Source organism: Hyperolius riggenbachi, chromosome 9 (assembly GCF_040937935.1).
Source record: "Hyperolius riggenbachi isolate aHypRig1 chromosome 9, aHypRig1.pri, whole genome shotgun sequence".
NCBI lineage: Eukaryota > Metazoa > Chordata > Amphibia > Anura > Hyperoliidae > Hyperolius > Hyperolius riggenbachi.
The window spans coordinates 138328684-138355186 of NC_090654.1; the positions used below are offsets into that span (position 1 = coordinate 138328684).

General features: G+C 45.2%; 1 long non-coding RNA gene across 1 annotated transcript in view; it reads right to left on the reverse strand.

Annotated features, from left to right (window-relative positions):
* Nucleotides 1-11892: 11892 nt before the first annotated feature.
* LOC137531755 (uncharacterized) overlaps nt 11893-26503 on the reverse strand; it is a 96509-nt gene continuing 81898 nt past the window's right edge. Inside the window, exons 2-3 of the long non-coding RNA XR_011023731.1 lie at nt 12197-12650; nt 11893-12120 (exon numbers count right to left, since the gene is read on the reverse strand). This is a non-coding gene — a long non-coding RNA (uncharacterized lncRNA). The remainder of the gene's footprint in view (nt 12121-12196; nt 12651-26503) is intronic.

The following is a 26503-nucleotide window of genomic DNA, read 5'->3' on the forward strand; positions in this document are numbered from 1 at the left end:
ATATTGGCTATTGGTGCTGCTACTGGGAGTGGGACCACCAAACCTTTGCTGAGTATGATGAGGCTTGGTAGCTTGGGCCCGGGATACAGGTTCAGGAAACGCACCTTCTACTCAACGAAGAAGGGCATACCGGATGTGGCTCATCCTGGCGTCTGCTTGGGAGGGGGGTATGAACTGCCGCATTTTCCCCTTGCAACAGGGATCTAAGATGGTGGCCACCCACATGTCGAGCCTTGATTTTAACGTTTTAATCCGAGGATCCTTACAGAGGCACTGGAGCATATGCGCAGCCATAGGGAAGAGATGTCTGCCATTAATCACCTCTTCCTGGCTGTCAGAACTGTCGTCATGCTCCAGCTCCCCATCAGAATCTTCTTCCCACACCCGGACAATGGGCTTTTCCGCTTCCACAAGCTCTGCCTCCTCATCCAGGACTTGAGCATGCTCACTCACTCCCCCACTTGACTGACCACTGTTTAGTAGGGCTTCCTCCCCCTGTCCGAGCACTTTGTCAAGAGCCTTGTCCAGCATGAAGACAATAAGGAGCACTTCTGATATGCTGCAGTGCTCTTCACTGACCAATTTTGTTGCCTGCTCAAACGGCTCCAAGACTTTACACACCTGTCCAATCAGCTGCCACTGGTCCCCAGTAATGTAGTCCAGTGGCCCTGTTCTGGAGGAAGATGTCTGAGATAGGTATAGCCTGACCGCCATTCTCTGCTCCCACAACCTCTCCAGCATGTGGAGGGTAGAGTTCCAGCGCGTCGGACAATCAGAAATAAGCCTGTGTTGCGGCAGGCTATGGCGGCGCTGCAGCAGTTTCAAGGCCGCGGTGGTGGTTGCGGAGCGACGGATGTGGGCTGACACTTTTCGTGCTGAGGCCACAGCATCCTTCAATCCATCAAAATGCGTAAGAACTTCTGGACTACAAGGTTGAAGACGTGGGCCAAGCAAGGTAAGTGAGTGTAGCCACCTTCAGAAATAGCGGCCAGCATGTTGGCACCATTATCAGACACCACTACACCTTTCTCCAGTTTACGTGGGAAAAGCCACTGCCAAATCTGATCCTGTAAGGCTGCAAGGATTACAGATCCGGTTTGCCTGTTATCGTCCATGGATTCAAGTTTCAGCAATGCTTGGCATCGATGGTGCTGCAGACCAGTGTAGGAGCGGGACCACTTGCTGGGAGGCTCAGCAACAGCGGACTAGCCTTGGAAAGAACATGTAGCAGAGGGAAGTAGAACAAGCCTCCCCTTCAACCCACGTGGCGGCACCACCAGCTGAGATGCCCCAGATCTTGCCACCCTCCTCAGCAGCACCATGGAGGGTGACCCAATGGGCGGTAAAAGTTAAATACTTTCCCGACAGCGTGATCCATAGACCAGCCGACACACTCCACAATGTACTGGTGAAGGGCAGGGAAAGCATTCCTGGCAAAATAATGTCGGCTGGGGATACGCCATTGTGGAGCAACACTGTTCATAAGTCTGCGGAAGGGGGCACAGTCCACAAACTGGTAGGGCAGCAGCTGTTAGCCCAACAGCCTTACCAGGAGCGCATTATTTTTGACAACAAACGGATGGGTTGCAGGGAGCATCCGCTTCCTCTGCAACATTTCTGACACAGAGGCCTGACGCTAGAACACTGGTGATTCAGAGGAAACCAAAAAGGGTCATGATGAGGTGCTTGCCGAGGTCTGGAGCCCTCTTCCAGCCTTGCATGCAGAGGGATTTGAAGTAGAATGGGTCTCAGCAGGTTGGATAGGGACAGGACGACTAGAAAAAGAAGAGGAGGGGCCTGTTTTCCTCCACCCATCTTATTGTAATTCTTTACATATTCAAACTCCCGTCTGTGGTAATTGCGCAGATGGTTTAGCAACCCTGAAGTCAAACCCGCTGCCCAATTTGCCTCTGCTCACCGATTTACGGCATACAGAACAGACTGCCCTGGATTCATCCTCTTCCAAAAAAGTAAAATAATACCATGCAGGGGACGAGCATGCACGTGGAGCAGTAGTGCGACCTCAGCATTCCTCACCTCAGGTTCTAGCACGTTGATGCTCAGCATTGGACTGGTGGGTACTGACAGATGGGAAAGCACTTGCAGGCTGCTGACCCACCATCTGCTCTGTTTCTCAATACTGCTCACGCCTGCTAGTGCCTAACCCATCAGATAGCGACCACGTTGGATCAGCCGCCTCATCATCCAAAACATCATCCAGTTCAACCAAAGCACTGGAACCCACAAGTGACTGTTATGGGCCCTCCACCTGGCCACAAAACACCTCTGTAGTTGAGTGGTGGTGATGTTGATTGGTGGTGACACAAGCTCCCAGTTGTGATGGATTACTGGATGAAGAAAACACAGGGGCCATTTCTGTCACCACAGAACCCACCACTTCTTGGGAGCTTGGTCCCATGGTCTCCTCCAATGCCTCATCCCAATCCTTTTGCACATCTCTCTCATTGACATAGGCGTGCTTTAATTCTGGAGGAGAGTACTGGGAGGTAGCAACCTCGCCAAGAGAAGCAGCTGCGGTCAGGTTCTGGTCATGAGGAACCTGGCCACTACTGGTGCTGCTGCAACTAGCTTCAAGTTCCTCACACTGGGTAGAGGGTTCCTGATCGAAATAATCAACAACTCTGTTTGCCTGCTGCTCTGTCAAAATTTTCCTGCGTGCGAACACAGGGAAGACATCTCTGATCAGGGCGGAACGAAAATAAAATGAACTTAGAAAACAAAAAAAACCTTGCACTATACTCATCAATCACCTAACTCTCTCACTCTGTCAAACATAAGCCTGTGGCCTGGCTGGCTCTCTCTAACCCTCTCCACACAGCAACTACTTCTACACTACACTACATCTCTATCACTCAAACTAACAATCTACTGTCACTCTCTCACAAATACAGCCACTACTACTAATAGCTTACACTCAGTCTAATTCTCTCTCACAGTCTTTAAAAAGACTTTTGTTTTATATACAGTCTTTAAAAAGACTATTGTTTTATGTTGAAACAACTAATATGGGTCTGTCTCTCCTCTCTCCAAAAACACCAGACTGAAACCCACAAGCTTTGTGACTGTCACACCTCTCTTATATACAAAATGGGTGGGATAGCTGATGATAGGTAGATAGGAGCTGGGTTGCTAACGTAGGATTGGTTGGTTTTTGTTAAGACTATAATTGGTGCAGAAATTCCAATTTTAATGCAGAAATCAGGGTGTTTTAAGCTTCTGCGATGGGTCTATCCTTTCCGATCCTTCTGATTGGCTTAAAAATTCTGCCTAACAGTAAATGCAACTTTTACACGCTTCTGATTAAATTCCGACGGAATTCCGCACAGAAATTACGCTATTCTCTGATTACCGCTATAGATGTTCCATTCCGGCTCACCGGAACGGAGTTGCCAATCACGGAATCACGGAAATCTCCATTCCGCGGAATCCGACAAGCAACCCTACTAGCAACACAAGAAGAAAAATGCTGAAAAAAACGCAGCATACAGGACTTTGCTTCTAATAGCATCAAAAATTTGAATCTTATGTAGTCAGCCTCAAACTGATTTTTAAAACCTTTCAGTATTACCTTATATGGCTGGATGGTGTACTGGTTAAGGGCTCTGCCTCTGACACAGGAGACCTGGGTTTGAGTCTCGGTTCTGCCTGTTCAGTAAGCCAGTAATTCAGTAAGGAGCTCTTTGGGCAAGACTCCCTAACACTGCTACTGCCTACTAAGTGCGCTCTAGTGGCTGCCTCGCAAGCGCTTTGAGTCCGACAGGAGAAAAGCGCTATACAAAAAAAGGTATTATTATTAAAGGTATTATATGTGTGACCTATTGCCACCAAAATGTCAGCCATGGTCTATTCATGCAATATTTTTGGCTGCAATAAGAGCACAGGTTTGAAAATAAAGTGCAGAGGTGATGAATTGCTGACAGTGTGTGTGTGTGTGTGTGTGTGTGCGTGCGTGCGTGCGTGCGTGCGTGCGTACGTGCGTGCGTGCGTCTTATCCAAAATTAAGGCTTTGTGAACGGGTAATAATATAATTATGAATTAATTGGACTCTGTGTGGGACTTAGGGGTTTGTTTGGAGGTTCAGCCTGCATTCAAAGTAGGATATTGCGTTGTAAAAGTCACAACGCAGAATTACAACGCAACGCAAAAAAGGTGGTAAAGCACATTAACGCTGCGTTACCGTCACATACAATAGGTACAGTAAAGCATACAGGCAATGAAAAGTATGCTATCCTGTAACTAATGTGTGCGTTTAGAGGTAGCACATTGCAAGCAGTGCGTTACCATAACACTGCTTGTTACAATGCGACTCTAACATTGCACTTTGAACGTCCCAGGATTAGTATTGAAGTGCGGTAAGCTGAATTATAAGAGTTTATAACGCAGCTCCTCAACCTCAATTGTGTCTGAGAACATTTTTCTCTGTGCCATTGCAAAAGGTAGCCATACATTGCTCGATTATGAGCCGATGTTCCTATTGATTACTCTCTGATCAGAATCTAGTCGGATTTTGATGCCATAAAATCTTTTAAAAAATGGACCGAGCTGCAGTTTTGCACTGTTTGATGTAGTGAAACGCACATTCTTCGATAGCTGCTCCCTCATTTGTCATGTTTGATTGATTCTTTCCTTCAATTTTAAGTCAAAATCATTTGAAATTTGATCAGTTGGACATTTTGAGCAAGAGTTTCTTGGTGAATTTGATTAGAGCGATCAAAAGCAATAGATTCATGGTGGATTTGATCAGTGTGGTTGAATTTGCTGGGAATTGCATGGAAAAATTGATGCATGTATGGGTACCATAAAGGTGGTCATACACAATTCAACCAAGATTGTACAGACAAAATTGAAAAACATCGATCAGATTTACTGATTTGTGTTATCACTGCATACATTGTGGTGAAAAATTCTGATCTATTTTTACAAAAAAAAAATGATTAGTGTTTGTGGATTGGTTTGATCTTTCAGAAAATAGAATCAAGTCAATGGCCCACTTGGGAATCATACGTCTTTGACATTTTTTCCCACGATTTCAAATCTGAAAGCTTTCTACTTTTTCTGCACGATGTGCAAATTCCTGATTCCAGTTTATTTCACTGAATCCCAAAAAAATCACAGCTGAATGTGGAAAATGCAATCACAGAGCACCACAAAACCCACAAAATCATGATGACAAGTGTGCTCTAGGAGGATATAAACTGGGGTAGCGTTTTCTTAAAGGAATACTTAAGTCAAAAAAAAAAAATGACATTTACTCACCTGGGGCATCCCTCAGCACCCCGAAGCTGGATGGTGCCCTCGCAGCCCCGCTCCGATCGTCCTGTCCCCGCCGGCGGCTACTTCCGGTTCGGCGACAGTCGCCGACAGGCTGGGAACGCGGCTGATTTTCCGCGTTCCCAGCCGCTGCTATCACTCTCTATGCTGCTATAGCGTATATATATATATATATACGCTATAGCGTATATATATATATATATATATATACGCTATAGCAGCATAGAGAGTGATAGCAGCGGCTGGGAATGCGGAAAATCAGCCGCGTTCCCAGCCTGTCGGCGGCTGTCGCCGAACCGGAAGTAGCCGCCGGCGGGGACAGGACGATCGGAGCGGGGCTGCGAGGGCACCATCCAGCTTCGGGGTGCTGAGGGATGCCCCAGGTGAGTAAATGTCATTTTTTTTTGACTTAAGTATTCCTTTAAATGCACGGCTACTTGTGTTGCAGACCAAAGCAAACATATGCTTAGGTCCTTATTGTTGTGTAATAAATGTTTAAATTGTGTGAGCCATGTATGAAATATTCAGGCAGGGATCACCCTTGGGGTAATCACATACATTTTGCTGCAAACTGAAATCATATCTGCATGCAAGGAAAAAAACAGTATGCATCCTGTTGCCATGATGCAAAAATTGCATGCGAAAATGTACCCATGGACATTCATGGTCAAGTGTTGCAATGTGCATTTTTTCATGTGCAAGGAAAAAAATCCCAGCTTTCTTTACTTTTTTTCCACACTTCACATGCAATTCCTATTGCCGACAACCAGCTGCTACCAGCTGGCTACCATGTGCTGAAAACACAAATAACTGCCCATGGAAAACCAAAGTTGTTTTTCTCGGAATCAAGTGTGGATCACTGTAAAAATGTGTATGAAATTGAGCAGCATGTTCAGATTTCTCTGTATGTGGGTTAGTGTCTGTTGTAAATAAAGTTGGTTTAAGTGAAAAAGTAAAGTACCGTATATTTGGTTGGTACTGATCATGTGTAAAGGTAGCCACTAACAATACAATTTGGCAAATGGTTATTTATAAATGATTATAGGTATGAAATGATCATTTTGGACCACCAATGGATGAAAATCTCCTAACCAATCCGATCAGATTAATGAAATCAATCCAATTTTTGGTTCGATTGTTCATGAGAGTACTCACTTTAGTGAAATACTGTAGCCTTAAGGACTGTATGCACAGTCAATGTCACTTGATGGAGAGCCAATCCCTTGGCGACATTGCAGGACTGAGACTGTGCAGACACTTGTGTGTGCGTGTGTGGAGGGGGGTGGATTGTCAGTAGCACAAGAGTGATACCACGTGGGAGGCGGGGTAAGTGGGGAAGAACAATGCAATCGCTTGGCCGAAAGTGATCCGGCAGTTGAAATGCTGGCCGAGTGGTCGGGGGCATCAGGGGCTGCCGTACACATGCTGAATTCTTCTTTATTGGCTGTGGTTCATCTGTACAGGCCTTTAGTATCAAAATTAAGAAACCATGTGGTAATGGTCTGTAGAAGCAAGAATTTTAATACTGTTTGCGGACAACACTGGGCAGAAGCAACTAACAGGATTATTCCAACAGGTATATATGCTTAATTGCTAGGTTAGTGAGATCGTGTTAGGTAAGGGCCAGGAGAGTGTAATTTGGGGCTCTAACATGGTTTAGGCAGGCCCGTTTCTAGGGCCGTGCGGCCCGTGCGGGCGCCCTGGGTGCCGAAGGAGTTGTGGGTGCTGTAATGGAGGGGGCAGTCGCATCCGCGGGGAGGGCAGCCCGACCTCTCCCTCCCTTCCTCTCCGCGGGCCGCCCTCCGTGCTCCCCCCTCCGAGTGTGACTGCAGGGAAGGGAAGTGCTGTGTACAGAGCGCAACTCACCTCCCTGGTTCCAATCGCCGCCGGTCTCCTCTTCCCTTCATAGCCGCTGATACACACACTGCTTCCTGTTTGGCCGGTGTATCAACGGCTGTGAGGAGAAGACAGAAGAGGAGACCGGCGGCGATTGGAACCAGGGAGGTGAGTTGCGCTCTGTACACAGTGCTTCCCTGCAGTCACACTCAGAGGGGGGAAAACGGAGGGCGGCCCGCAGAGAGGAAGGGAGGGAGAGGTCGGCTGCCCTCCCCGCCGCTGACTCCCCCCTCCATACTGGGGGGCAGCTACCTATCTAACCTATACTGGAGGGCACCTACCTAATCTAACCTATACTGGGGGGCACCTACCTAGTCTAACCACACGGGGGGGGCACCTACCTAATCTAACCTATACTGGGGGGCACCTACCTAATCTAACCTATACTGGGGGGCACCTACCTAATCTAACCACACTGGGGGGCACCTACCTAATCTAACCACACTGGGGGGGGGGGCACCTACCTAATCTAACCTATACTGGGGGGCACCTACCTAATCTAACCACACTGGGGGGCACCTACCTAATCTAACTACACTGGGGGGCACCTACCTAATCTAACCTATACGGGGGGCAGCTACCTAATCTAACCTATACTGGGGGGCAGCTACCTATCTAACCTATACTGGGGGGGCAGCTACCTATCTAACCTATACTGGGGGGCACCTACCTAATCTAACCTATACTGGGGGGCACCTACCTAATCTAACCACACGGGGGGGCACCTACCTAATCTAACCTATACTGGGGGGCACCTACCTAATCTAACCACACTGGGGGGCACCTACCTAATCTAACCATACTGGGGGGCACCTACCTAATCTAACCTATACTGGGGGGCACCTACCTAATCTAACCTATACTGGGGGGCACCTACCTATCTAACCTATACTGGGGGGCACCTACCTAATCTAACCTATACTGGGGGGCACCTACCTAATCTAACCACACTGGGGGGCACCTACCTAATCTAACCACACTGGGGGGCACCTACCTAATCTGACCTATACTGGGGGGCACCTACCTAATCTAACCTATACTGGGGGCACCTAACTAATCTAACCACACTGGGGGGCACCTACCTAATCTAACCACACTGGGGGGCACCTACCTAATCTAACCTATACTGGAGGGCCCCTACCTATCTAACCTGTATTGGGGGCACCTACCTACCTAGCCTATACTGGTGGCAACTATACTGGCTACCTATATTGGAGGCACCTACCTAACTAACCTATACTGGGGGCACCTACCTATCTAACCTAGGCTGGGGGCAACTATTCTGACTCCCTATATTAGAGGCACCCACCTAGCTAACCTGTACTGGGGGCACCTACCTATCTAACCTATACTGGGGGCACCTGCCTACAGTGGCTTGCAAAAGTATTCGGCCCCCTTGAAGTTTTATACCTTTTGTCACATTACTGCCACAAACATGCATCAATTTTATTGGAATTCCACGTGAAAGACCAATACAAAGTGGTGTACATGTGAGAAGTGGATCGAAAATCATACATCATTCCAAACATTTTTTACAAATAAATAACTGCAAAGTGGGGTGTGCGTAATCATTTGGCCCCCTGAGTCAATACTTTGTAGAACCACCTTTTGCTGCAATTACAGCTGCCAGTCTTTTTAGGGTATGTCTCTACCAGCTTTGCACATCTAGAGACTGAAATCCTTGCCCATTCTTCTTTGCAAAACAGCTCCAGCTCAGTCAGATTAGATGGACAGCGTTTGTGAACAGCAGTTTTCAGATCTTGCCACAGATTCTCGATTGAATTTAGATCTGGACTTTGACTGGGCCATTCTAACACATGGATATGTTTTGTTTTAAACCATTCCATTGTTGCCCTGGCTTTATGTTTAGGGTCATTGTCCTTCTGGAAGGTGAACCTCCGCCCGAGTCTCAAGTCTTTTGCAGTCTCCAAGAGCTTTTCTTCCAAGTTTGCCCTGTATTTGGCTCCATCCATCTTCCCATCAACTCTGACCAGCTTCCCTGTCCCTGCTGAAGAGATGCACCCTCCGAGCATGATGCTGCCACCACCATATTTGACAGTGGGGATGGTGTGTTCAGAGTTATGTGCAGTGTTAGTTTTCTGCCACACATAGCGTTTTGCATTTTGGCCAAAAAGTTCCATTTTGGTCTCATCTGACCAGAGCACCTTCTTCCACATGGTTGCTGTGTCCCCCACATGGCTTGTGGCAAACTGCAAACGGGACTTCTTATGCTTTCTGTTAACAATGCCTTTCTTCTTGCTACTCTTCCATAAAGGCCAACTTTGTACAGTGCATGACTAATAGTTGTCCTATGGACAGAGTCTCCCACCTGAGCTGTAGATCTCTGCAGCTCATCCAGTCACCATGGGCCTCTTGACTGCATTTCTGATCAGCGTTCTCCTTGTTCGGCCTCTGAGTTTAGGTGGATGGCCTTGTCTTGGTAGGTGTACAGTTGTGCCATACTCCTTCCATTTCAGAATGATCGCATGAACAGTGCTCCGTAGGATGTTCAAGGCTTTGGAAATCTTTTTCTAGCCTAAGCCTGCTTTAAATGTCTCAATAACTTGATCCCTGACCTGTCTTGTGTGTTCTTTGGACTTCATGGTGTTGTTGTTCCCAATATTCTCTTAGACAACCTCTGAGGCCCTCACAGAGCAGCTGTATTTGTACTGACCTTAGATTACGCACAGGTGCACTCTGTTTAGTCATTAGCACTCATCAGGCTATGTCTATAGGCAGCTGACTGCACTCAGATCAAAGGGGGCCGAATAATTATGCACACACCACTTTGCAGTTATTAATTTGTAAAAAATGTTTGGAATCATGTATGATTTTCATTCCACTTCTCATGTGTACACCACTTCGTGTTGGTCTTTCATGTAGAATTCCAATAAAATTGATTCATGTTTGTGGCAATAATATGACAAAATGTGGAAAACTTCAAGGGGGCCGAATACTTTTGCAACCCACTGTATCTAACCTATACTAGGGGCAACTATACCGGCTACCTATACTGGAGGCACCTACCTGGCTAACCTATACTGGGGCAACTATACTGGGGCACCTATGCCTGGCTTACCTATACTATGCCTGGCTACCTATACTGGGGGGACCTATAGCTGGCTACCTATACTGAGTGCAACTAGTCCTGGCTAGCCTATACTGTGGGCATGTTTACCTGGCTTCGCGGGGGAGGCGCAATTTTAACACCCTCGCCCTGGGTGCATTTTAGCCTAGAAACTGCCCTGGGTTTAGGTTACAGCTAAATTAAAGGTATTGGATAGGATTTTAAAAAATTATCAGGTTAGGCTAGGGTTAATGTTAGTGTTGAGCTTAGTAATGGTCATTTGGAGGGAAGCAGGAAATTTGGGTGCTGGCGGCTAGTGGACAATTTGGGCACCCCACAGGTGCTAATGCAAACATAGTTAATATGGCACCCAAAGCAGAACTTTGGGCACCCAATAAATATCATTTTCAACATTAGAATATTACAGTTTTTGAAATATGTTATGGTTTTGAAACTTGCAACATTATAGTTTTTGTCATATTATTTAATTTGTATGTACAAACTCTACGTTATCAAATATGTTACGGTTTCTACATTTGTAAGGGTGTTTGTGCAGAGGGGAATGGTTAGGAGTCAGCAAGGGTGTTTGTGCTAGGGGGGTGATTAGGGTTAGGCATTACAAATGGGGTCTTATACACAACATGCGTTTCCGCGTCGAATGCGTCCGTCGATACGCGTCGATTCGATTATTTCCGAGCATTTCCGAACGCATTTACATGATTTTTAGGTTGATTGCCATGTAAAGTATGGCAAATCGACCTAACGATCCATCGAAGCTTGAACAGCTCGGACATGTCGGAAATAATCGAATCGATGCGTATCGACGGACGCATCAAACGCGGAAACGCATGATGTGTATCCAGCATTAGGTTTAGGCACCACCAGGGGGGTCTTAGGTTTAGGCACCACCAGGGGAGTCTTAGGTTTAGGCACCTTCAAGGGGGTCTAAGGGTTAGGCACCACCAAGGAAGGGTTCTGTGTGAGATTAGGGTTAGGTTAAACTGTATTTTTTTTTATAATGAAATGTTTTTTTAAAGTAAATATCTTCTCGTTTTCATTTATTGTGTATTTTTAAAATATTACTTATCGTTTACATGTTTTCAGCTTCACTTTGTGCTCAGTTGAAAACAATCTTTTTTATTAATATTATTATTATATTTTATTATTGTTTATTATGATTTCATTTTCCACCCATGCTCATTTTTCCTCACGCCTCTATTTCATGCATGTATTTGGGTAAGGGCTAGCTGAAAGATTAAGCTTGGGGACTTTGGGAGTAAAGGTATGGAAAATAGGGTGCTAGGTTTAGGCATATGGCAGGGAGTTAGATTAGGGTGTGGGCAAGAAAAGCCAGAGACAGCAAAGGAAATCAGGTATCAGGTCTACTTTTCTTAGTGTTTCCAACCAGTCAACTAGTGTTGAAAATGAATTAATGCCCCTAAGTGGCCATGATATTTGAGTCTATCCACTAATTAAGGAAACATTTAAACAAAAGTGGTCTCAAGTAGGATAACAGCTAAAAAAAAAAAGGGAATTCAGCAAGTCATTGCAGCTTTACCTTTTACAGGTGTTTATTACTTCCAATTCCAATGGTCTGGTTTGCATGCATTCCTGTATTGTTTTATGTCACCCCTAAATATTGTCTGTAACCATAACTAATGTCCAGCACTGCGTAATATGTTGGCGCTTTATAAATACAATAAATAAATAAATGTCAGAAGATGGATAGATTGGGAGTTGCAGAGTAGGTTGTTTACTACTCATCAAGCTTGTCCCAACCACAAAAGTCAGTGGTATAGTCCAAGTATTGTAGACAGCTTCTGTGTCTGTGCTGATATGTCTTGGCTCAATACCTATGACAGATTCTAGAAAGACACAACAGTTAGTCACTACGTAGCATTGCACTTTGGGATCAGTACCATACAATAAAATAATACTTACCTATTTGCTTCCCCTTTATATTTTTTTGCTAGTGTTCTAGGAAATGTAGATTTTTCTTTCTATCAGATGCTTTTAAGGGCAAATTTAAAATCCCTCTCTGTGAAACCTCTTTTAATTTGGCAGGCAGGCTTGATCATGTTTTTTGTGGTTATAACATGAGTGACTGCTGTCACCTTCCTCAACACTGGGTGGTGCACAACCGGAGCCTGGTGGTAAAGTCTGCAGTCAATTTCAGAGAAAGAGTTGAAAATCATTTTGGGGTCTCATGCATAGCATTGGAATTGTAAGCACTGATTAAAAAACAAAAATAAACAACTCCCCTTTCTGGCCCCAATATATAACACCTCATTGTATGTTTGTGCTTGAATAAAAGCTGTCTGGCTCGCTTTCAGCTTGGCTGGCTGTGCCAGGAGGCATCTCTGTTTCTTCTTCAGTCACGGCTTGTCAAGAAATCCTGGCACAAGGGAAGACAATAGTAGAGGCTTGTTTTGAGAGGGACACAGTATATACCATTCAGAATCAGATCTAAATCTCTAATGATATCAGAAAGATTAGAAAACATACCTCCTAAAATACACTGTTCTCCTAATGTGTAACATAATCTTCTGATATATTCTGACCTGTAATGAGTATTCTTCTCCTTCCACTATCTGACTCTGCACTCCTGAAATACTTTGAGCTGCTGGTAGATACAGCCCTTTATAATATCTGTCTTTCCTTTATGATACACACCAGCCAATAGAGGACTCTGCCACCATTTGCAGGGGCATGTAAAAATGGCACAGGATGAGCGCCTACAAAAATGGCACCACCATTGGCAATAGTAAAAGCCATGATTAGCGACATGGAGGTTAAATTATGGCACCAGATAAATAGCGGGCAGGTGGAGTGGTTAGTGTTAGGCAGTGGGGGTGGAGTGGTTAGGGTAAGGCAGCTGGGGTGGAGGGGTTAAGCACCTGGGGGGGGGGGGTCTTAGGGTTAGCGGGGTGGAGTGGTTAGAGTTAGGGTAGCGGGGGTGGAGTGTTTAGGGTTAGGCAGTGGGGATGGAATGGTTAGAGTTAGGCAGCCAAGGTGGAATGGTTAGGGTTAGGCACCTGGGGGGTCTTGAGGTTAGGCAGCAGAGGTGGAGTAGTTAGAGTTGAAGGGGAAGGAAAGGTAGATGATGCAAATTCTGATGCATTTATTTTCACCACACTGGCCAGACTGTCCTGGGTCCCATACAGCAGTACTACTTGTACTGCCCTGAAGGTGGCCCTGGAATTGGCCCTAACTCTTTTGCTGATATATTCTCTGCTTCCTTCCACTATCTCTCCATCCTAAAGCACTCTGTGCTGTTGGAGGACTCAGCTGGTTTCACTTTCTAAATGTACTTTGCTGATATACTCTATCTCAGGGCTTTTCAACCTTTCCAATAATTGTACCACTTTTGTGTGTGCCTGCACAGTAGATTGGATGCAATCGGACTTGGCTGTTTCTGCTGGAGCCTGAATGGAAAGCAGCTACTGTGCATGCGCACACCGATGAGGAGAACTATGGGGCTCCCAGCACTGGATCCCATCTACTGAGGAGGAAGGGAGAAACCTCTTTAGGATACAAAGGCCTCCCCTTCCCTGAGGAAGGTACCCCCCGGGGCACTTTTTTCTTACAGGTACACTTTAAGAAAAAAGGCATTTGGGAGGGGAAAAGTAGGAGGCATTGGTGGGGAAAAAAACTACAATTAGATTGCTAGCCTACATATTGTCAGTATTGGCAATCTAGAGGTAGATTGCCAATATAGGTAGCCATACAAGTTCCACCCCCCGTCCCCCACGTGCTTAATTATAGGTAGCCTTGCCCCCACCACCTGTGAGCTAGGCAGTGACTCACCACAACGTTCGGATATCCCCTTGCTCACTCCTTGCTGTGCTGCCCTGCGGAATAGTTCACACCTCATCATTGGTAAGCCAGCCGCAGTGAAGAGACAGCCAGGCAAACAGTGCACAGTGACGGCGTGTATACTTCAAATGAGCAGTGATGTCACTTTCTGTATCTGCGCCATCACTGTGCACCATTGGCCTGGCTGTCTCCTCCACACTGATCTGAGGTCTGAAGTATGCTGCAGAGGAGCACAGCAAGGAGCGAGGGAGGGAGAGCCAAACTTTATGGAGGCAGGACAGGACCAGGACAAGTGGCAGGTGGACAAAAAAGTGGCAGGCAAATCTGGTGTGTACCACCTGGCCAACAGCAAAGTACCACCAGTGGCAAGTGTACCACAGGTGCAAAGCACTGGTCTAGAGAGATTAGCCTGTCTAATTAGGCCTTTTCAACAAGTAAATAGCAAGGGCTAATAAATTAGGGCTGTTAGGTGTGCCACTCTATGCCATAGTTTGGGCTAATATGTAAACACAGGAGGTTAACCCTTTTGTGTTCCTAGGACACCAGAAAGTAAACACTGCAGGGTTTTTGTAAGATTTCTGTAAGTTGTAACAAATAAATGTTTTTCTTTAAAGTTATGATGCTGTTGCTTATCTCCTTAGAGCAGAGAGGAAGCTCTCAGTTTAAGTCCGCTTCAAAAGCTGACAGAACCAACAGGTTTTGGATGAGTCCATCTCCTTAAGATGGAGTCTCAGGGTTTCCCTTTGTTTTCAAAAGCATTTGCTGAACGGCCATTGTTAAGTCTGACTGCCAAAATAGTGTGCGAGTAGGGACACTGGCTGGTCCTATTTTGGCAGTTAGACTTAGCAACTGCCATTTAGGAAATTATTTTAAAAAACTAAGAAACCACTTTGTATCCCCAATGAGGAACTCGACTAGTCCAAAACATGTTGGTTCTGAAAGATTTGAACTGCTTACTTTTTCACTATAGTGGTCCTTTAAAATGGTAATTTGATAACAACCGTGAAGGTCAGGATGTACTGCTGCATTGCTGAGCTTATTTCAGTAATGTGTTACAGACTCCTGTGCTGTGCTGTGCTGTGCTGTGTTCTGACAATAAACTGCTGTATGCATCTCTGTGCCAACACACTGCTGTCTCATTTCAATTAATACTGCAACGCAGAGCAAAACACGCGCCATACATTTTTGTACAATAATACAATACAATAGAATAACATTTCTATAGCGCTTTTCTCCCATAGGACTCAAAGCGCTTAGGCTCTCTCAGATTCAGTAATTGGTAGTAGGATGAAGTAAAGAGAAGTAAATGGTTGGCACTCCAAAAAATGGTACAGATAGATCTGTAATTCATTCTGTAATTAAGATAATCTAAAATTCCAAAGCAACAAAGTACCTCTTTATCAAGAAAAAAACAGTGCAAGTTAATCTGAAAAACAACTCTGCAACAATAAATCACCACAATGCACAATAAATAAATACATTTGAAGTAGCCCAAGAAAAAGAGGGTGACCATCGTGGAGCAACACCAGTACCAAGCACTAAGGTAGAGAATGTGTGGACAAGTTTCAAAGATGGCTAAAAGTGCTAGCCAGGAACGAGAACCACTATGAAAGTTGAAGACAATAAATGGGTCATTAGACTAGGAGCAAATTAAGAAGATAAAAAGCCAACTCCCTCTCTACAGTTATCCATATAATAATTCCTTTTTTTGTATAGCGCTTTTCTCCTGTCAGACTCAAAGCGCTTGTGAGGCAGCCACTAGAGCGCACTCAGTAGGCAGCAGCAGTGTTAGGGAGTCTTGCCCAAAGAACTCCTTATGGAATAGGTGCTGGCTTACTGAATAGCAAGAGCCAAGATTTGAACCCAGGTCTCCTACATCAGAGGCAGAGCCCTTAACCATTGCACTATCCAGCCACCATATCTGACACCTGTCACTGTTAGAGATAGCCAGTTTTTAATTGTGCAAATCGTGATGCAAATGTAGCCCCCAAAACACAAAATGAAGTGGCAAATCAACATTCAACACTGAGGATCTCAAGGCTTCATTGACAGTTGGAAAATGGCAGTTAAAATTTGACAGTTGGAAAATGGCAGTTAAAAAAACAGTTGAAAATGATAGTTAGAAAATGGCAGTTGGAAAATGACAGTTTAAATTTGACAGTTGAAAAATGACAATTAGAAAATGGCAGTTGGAAAATGGCAGTTGAAAAATGACAGTTGGAAAATGGCAGTTAAAATTTGACAGTGGCAGTTGGAAAATGACAGTTGGAAAATGGCAGTTAAAATTTGACAGTTGGAAAATGGCAGTTGGAAATGACAGTTGGGAAATGGCAGTTAAAAAAACAACAGTTAAAAATGATAGTTAGAAAATAGCAGTTGGAAAATGGCAGTTGGAAAATGACAGTTGGAAAATGACAGTTGGAAAATTACAGTTCAACTTTTAATTGCCATTTTCCAACTGTCATTTTTCAATTGCCATTTTCCAACTGTCAAATTTTATACTGCCATTTTCCAAATGTCAAAATTTTATCTGCCATTTTCCAACTGCCATTTTCCAACTGTCAAATTTTAACTGCAATTTTACAACTGTCATTTTTCAACTGCCATTTTCCAACTGTCATTTTCCAACTGCCATTTTCTAACTGTCATTTTTTAACTGTCAAATTTTAACTGCCATTTTTCAACTGTCATTTTTCAACTGCCATTTTCCAACTGTCATTTTCCAACTATCGTTTTCCAACTGCCATTTTCTAGCTGCCATTTCTCAACTGCCAAATTTCAACTGACCTTTTCTAAGTGTCTTATTTAAACTGTCATTTTCCAACTGTCAAATTTCAACTGTTTGAAGGACCACTACAGTGAAAAAAGTGAGCAGTTGAAGGAGAAATTAAGTGAGAGGCATATTGAGGCTGCTATATTTATTTCCTTTTAAGCAATGCCAGTTACCTGGCTATCATGCTGATCCTCTGCCTCTAATACTTTTAGCCACAGCTCCTGAACAAGCACATGCAGATCAGGTGTTTGACATTATTGTCAGATCTGACAAGGTTAGCTGCATGCTTGTTTCTGGTGTGATTCAGACACTTCTGCAGAGACATAGATCAGCAGGACTGCCAGTCAACTCATATAGTTTAAAAGGAAATTAATATAGCAGCCACCGTATTCTTCTCACTTAAAAGGAGTTATTTTGCATCCTAAGAATCAAACAAGCTGACACTTACCTGGGGCTTCTATCGGCCCCCTGCAGCGGTAATGTCCCACGCCGTCCTCTTCCGATGCTCCGTTCCCCGCTGCCGGTCCCAGTGTAATCACACAAGTTATTACACTGCGGCTGTGCAGTAAGCTCCCGATGACGCGAGCAGGAGCTAACATTATTCGTCTGTTTAGACGAATATTAAACCGGGACCAGTGGTGGGAAACGGAGCATCGTAGGAGGACGGCACGGGACATTACAGCTGCAGGGGGCCAATAGAAGCCCCAGATAAGTGTCAGCTTGTTTGATTGATTTTTAGAATCCCACAGAACCTCTTTAAAGAAGACTCAAGCACTGCAGTCAAGGAAAACAAATACTACTGCGCATGCGCACACACCGATAAAGAGAACTTTGGGGCTCCCAGAGCTGGATCCCTTCTACTGAGGAGGAAGGGGGAAACCTCTTTAGGATACAAAGGCCTCCCCTTCCCTGAGGTAAGTACCCCCGGGGCACTTTTTTCTTACAGGTACACTTTAAGAAAAGAAGAGGGCATATGGGAGGGGAAAAGTAGGAGGCATTGGTGGGGAAAACGACTACAATTAGATTGCAAGCCTTCATATTGTCAGTATTGGCAATCTGTAGGGAGATTGCCAATATAGGTAGCCTTGCAAGTTCCACTCTTTCCCCTCCCCGCATACATATGAACTGCCCACCGGGAGACTTGGGCGCAGGATACAGCTGGTATACGGCTATTGCTGGAAGCCGAATTGCATGTGTTTTAAAAGCAACTTCAGCACTGTCCTCTGATTGCGCCGAAGTTACTGACTGTGCGCCGCTATAGCCGTAATTCCTATTACGCTCTATGGCGCCCAAATTTCCTGCGCTGTTATTACAGTGCTCGCCCCCCCCCCCCCCCTGCATAATTATAGGTAGCCTAGTCCCACCATCAGAGAGCTGAGAGCTAGGCAGCGACTCGCCACAAAGTTCGGCTCCCCCCTTGCTCATTCCTTGCTGTGCTGCCCTGTGGAATAGTTCACACCTCAGATCATCGGTAAGCCAGCCGTAGGGAAGTGACAGTCAGGCAAACGGTGCATGGTGACGGCGCTTATACTTCAAATACAGGAAGTGAGCAGTGATGTCCCTTTCTGTATCTGCACCATCACTGTGCACTATTTGCCAGGCTATCTCCTCCACACTAATCTGAGGTTTGAAGTATGCTGCAGAGCAGCACAGCAAGGAGCGAGGGAGGAGGAGCCAAACTTTGTGGAGGCAGGACAGGACCAGGAAAAGTGGCATGCGGGCAATAAAGTGGCAGGCAAACCTGGTGTGTACCACCTGGCCAACAGCAAAGTACCACCGGTGGTACGTGTACCACAGGTTGAAAAGCCTTGCTCTATCTGAGCTGCTGAAAAGCCTTCTGCTATCTAAATTTTCTCTCCTGATGTATTCTGTTTCATTCATTCCAGTACTCCAGAGAGTAGTGCTGCTCTGCAGGGGAATGGGAGGATAACACAACCCAGCAGACTCCTGCAAGAGAGACACATGGGAGAAAATACCTGCCTGAATTGAAATTCCCTTCTGTACATACAGATGCAGCACAAGAAAGTAATGATGGTTTTGCTGAACTTGATGCTGTGATGGCAGACTGTGATGTTTTTCCGGTAACATGCAGAGTTTGGCTGTAAATGAGGAGAGTCCCCCAATCAATATGGAGCTCTGATGAGCTTGTTGGACATGAGAGTGGTGACTTGGAAGTAACATCAAGCTGGCAGGGTTGCACATTCTGGTTGAGGTGGGGTTTACACAGGGTTGCTTTCTGGCATCATTGCAGGAGTATGATTTTAAGGGAGTGTCAATTCCTTGTAGCTCTCTGATGACTGTAATTGCCTATGTGGATGATGTAATTGTGGTGGTATCTACACTATGTGAGGCACACGTGCTAGATGCAGCCATCAAAAGCAACTCAGAGGCCACAGGGTCTCATGTCAACCTTGTGAAGAGTGAAGCTGGACATTGCAAGAGCCAGAGTTTAATTTACCACAGTTAGGAGTTAAGTTTGGAAGGGAAAATAATGCCATGTAAACAGGGTTGGTTCTGATAACAAATTGGGACCCCGAGTAAACATTAACAGACCTTGCCTGCACAGACTTCAGGAGGGTAGAGTCTCACCTGTTTCAATGCGTACGCTCCTCTGTCATTTCATGGCTCCATACTCCCCATCTAACTCTTTGCTACCAAAATGCTCTGTGCTGCGGAAGGATTGTTCTCCTGCAATTACCCAACTCTCCGCTTCTGAAATGATCCATACTTGTGGAGGACTCTACTACTTCTACTATGTAATGCTTCTCTCCTGAAATGCTCTATGCTGTTTTACTGTTTCCCTCATCTATCCAACTCTCCATCATGAAATGTTTGCTCTACTTCTGACATACCAAGGGGGTAGCTATAAGGAATGCAGACCCTGCAGCTGCAGCAAGGCCCGCGGTTGTGATGATCCACAACTTCTTCCCTCCAGAGCAAGTGTTGTTGTGGCCACATTTGTTATGTAGGGGGTCTTTTTATATGATTCCTATCAGGTAAGCATGTAAGGCCACCATGGGGGAAGAGGATTTAATATTTATTGTGGACGTTTGCCCCCCCCAAAAAAAAAATACGGGGGTGGGGTGGGGGGGCAGTGTGTTTCATGGTCTGAATAATACATTTAATACGTTCAAAACGGTGCAAAATGTCCCAAGTTTTCCCTACCATAAGTAGCGAGCATGCTGGTGTGGGAAGCAGACCCGCTGACCAGTGCCAACAGCTGCTTATTTTTAACTGGAGCCGATGTTGCTCCGCCAGGGCTGGGCCGAGGCAGAGGCGAGAGAGGCTCCAGCCTCAGGGCAGAGTGTAGGAGGGTGCGCACAACTTACTCAGCTATTATTCACCTATTGTGTTTGAAGCAGAGAGAAATAATAAAAGGGAATACATGGCAATGACTGCAAGCCAGATAACTAGAGATTAAGGTGTTGGGGGCCCTGGGGCACCTCTTAGTCTAAAAGCAATCAGTGTGTGACGGCTGGGGTGGGAGGGATGTGGGGCGCACTTTGGTGTCTCAGTCTTGGGTGCTGGACTACCTTGTGCCGGCTCTATGCTCCACTTGTGACTCCTGCGTCTAACTGCTTTCTCCATCCTGCATTCTGAATCCCTGCATCCCTTTCTCTCCCTCTGACCTGCCAGCCAACTACCCCATTCAAACCTGCCTGCCTGATGGCTCAGCTGTTCCGCACCAGACATCTGATATCATCCAAGCAGTGACCTATCATACGTCACTGCTACAGATGAGATAGAGGGGGACATAGGGGGCACAGGGGGACAGAGGAGGTCACAAGTGGAGCAAAGGAGGACACGGTGGGACAGAAGAGGACACAGGAGGACAGAGGTGGACACAGGAGACACAAAAGGTACAACGGGGGCACAAGAGGTACAAGGGGCGGCATACGATTTGGGGGGAGAAGATCCACAAGATGTCCTTGCACCATGGACGCACCAGGTTTAATATACATTTTTTTCTCTGGTTTTTACCCTCCAAAGCTAGGTGCATATTATGGTCAAGAGTATCTTATAGTCCAAAAAATGCGGTAAACGTTGGAGAGGAATCTTCGAATTTTTGTTGGGGGCCCTGTGATTTGTAGTTACACACCTGTGACATACCCTATGCTACTGGAGTACTCAGCTCCTCCAATATATAACTTGACTTTCTTAATAAACTCTGAGCTACTGAAAGCCTCTCCTGCTTTCATTATCTATTGTAACTTTCTTCTGATATGCTTTGTGTCGCTCAAGGACTCCATACCTTTCAATAACTCCTGAAATAATCTATACTGCCGGAGTGCTCTGTTTTTTGCACTATAACTTTCCATTCCTAAAATAAGCTGTTCTGCTAAAGGACTCTTCTTCTCCTGCTAACTCTCTACTCCTGAAATACTTTATGCTGCTGGAGGATTCTACTTTTTCTCACTACTCCTCAATGGCGTAGCAATAGGTGCAGAGGTAGCGACCGCATCGGGTCCCTTGGGTCAGAGGGGCCCCGTGGGGCCCACACTCAACCACAGAAATAGCTCTCTATTGGTCCTATGCTGGTAATAATCACTTCTATAGGTACTTTTATTAGTAGTAATCATTAACAAACTGCTCCCCATCCCCTTCTTGCACCTCTGACACTGTAGTTGTCATTGGCAAGTTTTGGTGCGCCGTATCAATTGTTATGTATATAGTGCTTGGGGGGCCCCAATGTAAACCTTGCACCGGAGCCCATAGCTCCTTAGCTACGCCACTGCTACTCCTGATATATTGTATGCTGCTGGAGAACTCTGATCCTTTCGCCATTGAACTCTCTGATCCTCAAGTGATCTGTGCTACTGGAGGACTCTGCTCCATCCACCTCCACTTTTCATGATATACTTTGTACTGCTGCGGGACTTTTTTTACACTGCAAATATCAAATGCAAGCACAAATGCACCGCAATGTTTTTTCAACCGTTTGTGAGTTTTTGTGATAATTTTACATTTTCTGTTGTGTTAATGATTTTCAATCATGTTGGCTAGGGTCATTAAATTAAATAAGGGAAATCCTAAGTCCCCTAGTACCAATTTTTAATGTGTTTTTTTTTGTGTTGTCATTATTTATTTATTTATTATTTATTTATTTATTGTATTTATAAAGCGCCAACATATTACGCAGCGCTGGACAATAAATAGGGATACATACAATATTTAGGGTTGACATACAGCAAAATGACAATACCTGAATACAGGAAAGATCAGATCATGCAGCACAGTATGAGTACAAGGTAATGCTTAGTCAGTCACTGGATGGAGCATGGAGATTAGGCAAGTTAGGTTCACTCAGATGCATAGCATGGGTTCACAGTAATGGAGGTGCTAAATCAGGTAGGATACAAAAGGAGGAGGACCCTGCCTGAAGGCTTACAATCTAGAGGGAGAGGTAAGGACATGAATGGTAGGGGACCAGAGTTCAGCTGTAGGTTTAGAGCACTTGTGAGGGGTAGTAGGCCAGAGTGAAAAGGTGAGTTTTGAGGGCTTTCTTGAAGATGTTGAAGGAGGGGGCTGTCCTAATGGGTGGAGGTAGGGAGTTCCATAGTGTTGGAGCAGCTCTTGAGAAGTCCTTGAGAAGTCCTGGAGGCGTGCATGGGACTGGGTGATGCGGGGGCGGTTAGGCGAAGTTCATTGGAAGAGCGGAGTGAGCGGCTAGGTGTGTACCTCTGAGTAAGATCGGAAATGTAGGTTGGACAGGTTTTGTGGACAGATTTGTAGGTCAGACACAGTATCTTGAATCTGATTCTGGACTGGATAGGAAGCCAGTGGAGGGATTCAAGGAGGGGATCCGCCATGGTGGAGCGATGGGAGCAGTGGATAATTCTGGCTGCTGCATTCATGATGGACTGCAGTGGGGCTGTTCGGGCCAGAGACCAGACAGCAGGGCATTGCAGTAGTCAAGGCGGGAAATTATGAGGGCATGGATGAGGAGTTTGGTGGTGGCAGAGGTCAGGAAAGGGCGAATATTACAGATGTTACGAAGGTGGAAGTTGCAGGACTTTGTGAGGTTTTGGATGTGGGGAGTGAAGGAGAGTGCGGAGTCCAGGGTGACACCCAGACAGCGGGCTTGAGAGGTAGGGTGAATGGTAGTGTGGTTAACAGTGACATGCACATCTGGGAGGTTTATGGATGTCCGGGGTGGGAAGATCATAAATTCCGTTTTGTCTAGGTTTCGTTTCAGGAACCTAGCGGACATCCAGGAGGAGATGGCTGATAGACAGGAGGAGACCTTGTCCATGGTAGTGGTGGATATGTCAGGGGTGTGGAGGTAGATCTGGGTGTCATCTGCATACAGATGATAGTTAAAACCCGTGGAGGAGATAACCTTTGTCAGAATCTCATATTAATGCAGAGAAATGATCATCCCCCTTGCCCAAATCGTATACAAAAGTTAAATGGTTTGCAGATAAATTGAGTGAATTTCAAGATCCGTGAGTACGGGCAAAATCAAAATTAGATTGTGTACTTTTCAATGTTATTATTGGAAGTGAGCTGTTTATTTCTACAAGGTTAAAAGTGAGATAGTATTGAAGAAATGTTCACGTTATGTAGTATTGTTGTGTTAGTAAATTTAACCGTCTAAGGTCAAGATATACACTGCTTAAGCTAAGCCTATTTTATACGCAAAATGTTAATCACATAGTGTTCACACATATCTAATAAGCTGATCAATAATATACATTTTATTTCAGATTGTATAAAAACAGTTAGGCCATAAGCCTTGTGTCGGCCATTACCACTTATAACCACAGGGGGAATCTCTTGTGCCTGCTACTACCACTTATAACCATAAGGGGCATCTAGATATCCCTATCTAAAAATATTACTTTTACTGGAGGAAGACACACAGTAGGAGATCCAGGGTATATGGAGGATCAGATGTCAGACAAAGTGTGAGATGTTGCAGGAGCCCAGGCCAGGTGACCATACATAATAAATCTGCTGTATACCTTACATTTGTGAGTGCAAACCTGTTTTTTTTATCTTATTTAATTTTGTTCTAGACTACTGCAACGCCCTTTATGCAGGCCTCCCAAACAAGGACCTGGTGGGAGAGTAAATTCTTAATACGTGAACAAGATAAGGTAAAAAGACAGTGGGAACCTAACATTACGGGGGAGGGCAGTTTAAAGTGTAAGAGTAATGTTAACATTAAAAAATATGGTGGTAAAAATACAGTGGGATGTGAAAGTTTGGGCAACCTTGTTAATCGTCATGATTTTCCTGTATAAATCGCTGGTTTTACGATAAAAAATGTCAGTTTAATATATCATATAAGAGACATACTCGGTGATATTTGAGAAGTGAAATTAAGTTTATTGGATTTAAAGAAAGTTCGCAATAATTGTTTAAATAAAATGAGGCAGGTGCATAGATTTGGGCACTGTTGTTGTCATTTTATTGATTTCAAAACCTTTAGAACTAATTATTGGAACTCAAATTGGCTTGGTAAGCTCAGTGACCCCCTGACCTACATACACGGGTGAATCCAGTTATGAGAAAGAGTATTTAAGGGGGTCAGTTGTAAGTTTCCCTACTCTTTTAATTTTCTCTGAAGAGTAGCAACATGGAGGTCTCAAAACAACTCTTAACCACTTCACAACGGAGGGGTTTTACCCCTGAAGCACCAGCGCAATTTGTACATTGCAGCGCTGCTTCCATTCATTTTTTACTGTGATATGATTGGTTATTGGGGACTGGGGTCCCCATAACCAATCATTGCACTGCAGAGCGGGGGTGTGTGCGCGCGCGCGCGCGGGTCGCGGGGGCACGTTTGTTTACATTTATTTGTTATCAATGGAGACTGCTTCTGTTTGAAGCAGTCTCCATTGTGTCCGCAATCGGCGCGTCTAATTGGATTTAGGAACGCTTGTTCCTAACATCCAATTAGTCACCTGCTGTGCTGGCTGGCTGGAGTGTGCGCGCGAGGTCCCCGCCCACTCCCAGCCAGTAAACAAATAAGTGCGCCTTTCTCCGTCCCTGGGGGTGAAGCAGTGCGCAGAGGGACGGAGAAATTTAGCACTGGGGGGGTAAAGTGGTTAAATGACCTGAAGACAAAGATTGTTCAACATCATGGTTTAGGGGAAGGATACAGAAAGCTGTCTCAGAGATTTCAGCTGTTTCCATAGTTAGGAACATATTGAGGAAATAGAAGACCACAGGCTCAGTTCAAGTGGAAGTGGCAGACGAATAGCCTGAAGCGATGAATGGTGAGAACAGTCAGAGTTAACCCACAGACCAGCACCAAAGACCTACATCATCTTGCTGCAGATAGAGTCACTGTGCATCATTCAACCATTCGGCACACTTTACATAAGGAGATGCTGTATGTGAGAGTGATGCAGAGGAAGCCTTTTCTCCACCCACAGCACAAACAGAGCCACTTGAAGTATGCTAAAGCACATTTGAACAAGCCAGCTTCATTTTGGAATAAGGTGCTGTGGACTGATGAAACTAAAATGAAGTTATTTGGGCATAACAAGGGTAGTTATGCATGGAGGAAAAACAACACAGCATTCCAAGAAAAACACCTTCTAAATACAGTAAAATATGGTGGTGGTTCCATCATGCTGTGGGGCTGTGTGGCCAGTGCAGGGACTGGGAATCTTCTCAGAGTTGAGGGACGCATAGATTGCACTCTTTATCAGCAGATTCTGAGGACTACTGTCCAGGAATCAGTGAAAAAGCTGAAGCTGCGCCGGGGCTTGATATTTCAACAAGACAACAACCCTAAACACTGCTAAAAATCTACTAAGGCATTCATGCACAGGAACAAGTACAAGATTCCAGGGGCGTTGCTAGGATCCTAAGGGATCCGGAGCACTTTTGGGCACTCCAGCCAGAAAATGGGTGTGACCACGCACCAGAATGTGGGTGCGGTCATGGGTGGAGCTACATTTATATAAACTTAACAGCAGTCTGAGTAGGCCTGCCCAGCAAAATGTTGGATGAAGCTCCCTCTTCAAAAAAAAAAAAAAATGCAGCATATCACATAGACAGTGTCACTTACACACAACTAGACAGAGTTACCTGGCTTCTGTGCTGACAGTACTGGCTTTCTGCTGAACAGGCTGGCCTGCTGCCAGGTTATCTGGCAGTTCCCCCATAGCATTCCCTGACCTTCTAGTGGACCCCCTCCGATGCTCCCATGAGCCTCCTATTAAGGCATCACAACTGACTCTGCTTGGGAGACATCCGGGGCACAAGAGAATAGAGCGGGGCACGTGCTACTGATCTTTGGGGCTAGCAACGCCCCTGCAAGATTCTGAAATGGCCATCTCAGTCCCCGGACCTGAATATAATTGAAAATCTGTGATGTGAGTTAAAGAGAGCTGTCCATGCTCGGAAGCCATCAAACCTGAACAGGGCCGGATTTGTATTTTTCACCACCCTAGGCCCAACTTTCACCAAGTGCCCCTTGCGAATCTAAGTAGAACACATTTTTACAATGGTAGAGCATACAGTATGTACAATGCACATGTACAATAGTAGAGCATATTATTAAATACAACACAGAACATAAGATGGTGATATGTTGAGCTGTGGTATGTATCTTTTCACATTCCAGATATGGAAATTTAAGCCCAGTGCACACCAAAACTTCTAGCAGATCCGCAAAATGCTAGGCATTTTTGTGAGCAGAT